The sequence below is a fragment of the Triticum urartu genome, chromosome 5A (genome assembly GCF_056163025.1).
Source record: "Triticum urartu cultivar PI428250 chromosome 5A, HENAU_Tu73, whole genome shotgun sequence".
Lineage (NCBI taxonomy): Eukaryota > Viridiplantae > Streptophyta > Magnoliopsida > Poales > Poaceae > Triticum > Triticum urartu.
Genome location: NC_141877.1, coordinates 560,754,918 through 560,758,510, shown reverse-complemented (window position 1 = coordinate 560,758,510; position 3,593 = coordinate 560,754,918). Strand labels below are relative to the sequence as shown.

At 62.2% G+C, this 3,593-nt stretch overlaps 1 pseudogene; it reads right to left on the bottom strand.

Annotated features, from left to right (window-relative positions):
• Positions 1–892: 892 nt before the first annotated feature.
• LOC125518959 (uncharacterized) lies at positions 893–2,804 on the bottom strand (annotated as a pseudogene).
• Between the last annotated feature and the right edge of the window lie 789 nt (positions 2,805–3,593).

Here is a 3,593-nt window from a genome sequence, read left to right as displayed (position 1 = left end):
CACATCAGGAAACATGTCCTCCCATGCCAAGTTACAAAAAATCTTGTCGATGCTGCATAAGGTTGGGGATTCTCTTTCACTACTCCAAGTAAACCGTCTGTTTCTGCATTTGACCTCTCTGACCCCAGCAAGATCAATCACCCGGCGGAAACGGCCCATCATCCTTCTGTTAATCAGTCCGTTGTTTCTGTCCCTCACCTGATATATCATGTTAAAATCTCTGTTGAGCATCCAAGGCTCAGAGGGGGGAGGGGCTGCGCTGGCTAATTCAGTCAGGAAGTTTTCCGTTTGCTCATCCTCCGAAGGCCCGTAGACAGTTGTCATCCAAAAGAACTCGCTGTTGCCGATGATCTCTACCCTAACCGTAATGGAGAAGCTAGCAATCATGTTCGTAACTACGTTGACTAGTTGCTTATCCCAGAAGATGGCGGCACCGCCTCTAGTACCCATCGCGGGTAGAACGACGCAACCCTGAAGCGAAGGCCCCCTACTTCTACTGCTATGTGCGTGGTCCAGGACTCGATCTTAGTTTCCTACAGGTTTAGAATCGCAATTTTATTTGCGTGAGCAACCTCGCAGACGGCCGTGCGCTTTGCCGGTGAGTTTAGTCCCCTCACATTGCAGGACATGATTCTGAAGTTTGTATCAATCATGGGGACATGCGATATCTCTTCGTCGACTGAAATTACTACTGAAGGTAACAAGAATACGAACACACACACACATGCCTTACAGTCCTGCGGGGAGCGGCGCCGGCCACCAATAGGCCCCAAATTCCGATGCCGTCTAACTACCACTACCTTACAATGATCACAACACATGGGATCAAAACCTAGCTCGAACTGGTTTAAGACCAGCCGTCGACGAAGACTACCTAGGACGACTAACATGATCACATTGCAAGGACATCATCGTCGTTTGCTTCGGCCATGCCAGCAGCGATCTTCAGGGCCTCGCAGTCCAGACCTGTGAGTTTGGCAATTGCAGCGATGTCCTTGGTAGTTAGCGGCTCCTGGAAACGCTTGAGAAGATCAGTGGCAGCCTTGGGCGTCATTTTGTCTTTTGGACCGAGCCCACCGAGCTCCTAGATGAGGCGTAGCGCCGCTCTCTAATCAACCGGAACCGGACAGCCCGCCGCCGCCTGCCTAGCACTACGGCGAGAGGGGGCGGAGGTGGCCCGCACCTTGGGTGGAGCAAAAGAACACGGTCGCACTGGAGGACTGGGCAGGACGGCCTGGGGCACCAGAGCGAAGAGCTGTGGCAGTCCCTTGCGGCTGCTGCCGTCCCCCACCTCCTGGATGCTGGGGTCCTGTCCTCCGCCGAGCTGCAAGAAGTCCACCTTCTGCGTTATCCCGTCGACATGGAACCCCACCGCGGCCGGAGCAGGCGAGCTGATGCATGGGCTAGAGAGCGGGGCCGACAGGGCAGCGATGCACGGGAGGGTGTCATCTTCTTCATGAAAGTCTTCTATCACACCAGAGCGTGTCCTGGCGTGCGGCGGCGAGCGTCCACCGTCTTCAAAGGCCAGCGGGGAATTGAGGGCGTCGAGCATGGCGTTTTCAATCTCGAGCTATATGATGTCCGTGCGCGGCGGAGGGGAGAGCGCCTGACCACCGGGGAAGGAGAAGAAGGCAGCCACGGGGTCTGGCTCCTGGGCGTCGAGACGCGGGACCGTCGCCACCGGGCGGAGAGGGAGCGGCGGGGTAGTCCGCAGAGGCGGCACCTCGGCCGTCGCTTTGCTCTTGGCGCGTCCCCGTCCCTGGTCGCCGTGCCGGCACCCCACCGGGGTCCTGCAGCGCCGTCTTGGAGTTGCCTCAATGATGTCGGTGGACTTGCCCTTGGCGTGGCAGGAGTTTCCCAGGAACGCATCGCGCCACGAGCGTCGCTGCCCACCTGCACTATCATCGTCGTGGTCGCGCCTCTCCGCTCGAGGGGCCGCCCGGCAAGCAGCCGTTGCCAGCCAAGCAGCTGGACGGCGACCCTGCTCCTGACCGTCTTCAATGCCGCTCGTCCAGGAACCAGGCTCGACGTGGGGGAAAGGGTGTTCGTCTTTGGAGGAGGAGGAGGAGGGGAGCCTGCTCTGGCCCGAGTGCGAAGAACGTGGCGAGAGCGGGGTCCAGTCTTCAACTCGATCCACATGCAGCAGCAGGTCGTAGCGGCGCACACCTGGCGGCGGAGGCACGCGGCGGTCTGGAGGTGAGTAGCAGAGGATCTCATCGACTCGCCCCACACCCCTCTTGAGCACCCAAAGCGCCCGCTTGGTCGGCATGTGCGCGACATCCCAGGCCCAGAGCCAGAACGCGAAGGTTCTGCTGTGGCCCCGCTCCAGCGTCCTGCTGTCGAGGTGGTCGATGCGGCCGAAGTCGCCGAACGCCTCCTCCGCGCCCTCCAGCGACCAGAATTGCATCGGGAGGTTCTCAACGACGATGCAGACGTGTAGAGGCAGCTTCATGATGGCAGCATGGTCGTCCTCGTGCCAGGCGCGGATGAAGAACTTGGCGCCGTCCAACTTCAGGACGCTGCGTCGCACATCGTCGTCGCAGTGCACCGGGAGGTTGAAGTGGACGAGGAAGGCCTCCGGGTGGTGGGCAGTGACACGCAGCTGAAAGGGGGGTGCCCAGCTGCGCCTCAATGGCCTTGCCCACCGCCATGGGATTGGTGGAGAGGACCCCGTCGGCGGCGGTGAGGGTGACGACGTGCAGGCGCAGGACGAGCTCCTCACGCTCCAGCGCCGGAGAGGCCACCACCACCTTGTTGCTCACGCGCGGGCGCTGCGAGGGGTCGCAGTGGAGGAACCGATCCATGGAGCGGCGATGGGGCAGGGGTGGAGGCGGTGAAGGGGGCGTAGGAGGCGAAGGAAAACGAAGACGCTCGCGCACCGGGGCCCGGGGCGCCGCCGGCGGCAGCCTCTCCCAGACGGACCTGCCCGGAGGCCCGTTTCTCGGGTTCTGCGAGCACTCCCAGCCGAAGTGGCCAAGCTGCTCGCAGATGATGCAGTGGAGGGGGTCGCGACAGTCCTTGCGGCGGTGGAGCTTGCTGAGGCACCGGAAGCATTTGCCTCTGAATCTGCTTAAGAAGGCGCTGCGGCCGGCCATGGCAGTGAATGCGGGTTGCCGGTCCGAGCGGCGCCCCGGCCGTCCCAGCGGATGGACCGCAGGGTCTTCTCTTGCACGCCTGCCCTTCTTGGAGGTGACCTCCGTCCATCCCTCCTCCGAGCCTGAAAGGGGAAGGTTGACTGCAGAGGGCGGAGCGACCACGGTGGATTTAAGGCGGTCCGGCCAAAAAAGAGGGGACGCGCCCAGATCCGTCAGAAAAAGCCGCGGCCCCGAGCTGGACGACTCACCCCGATGCAGGATATGCGGCGTGGAAGCTGGATCTGAGCCCGCCAGGGTGGTGGCCGGTGATGATGGCGATGCGGGGGCGTGCGACGGACCGCCTGAAACCAGGGAACCGCCGGGTCGAGAGGCCGCCCCGTGCCCGCAGGGGGCGGGGCTCGAGGGACTGACTGGACGGGGGGGCCATGAATGCCGGATTTGCGGCCACCACGGCTGGAGTGGCCTGCGGCGCGGGAGGAGGAGCGTGGCTACCTAGCA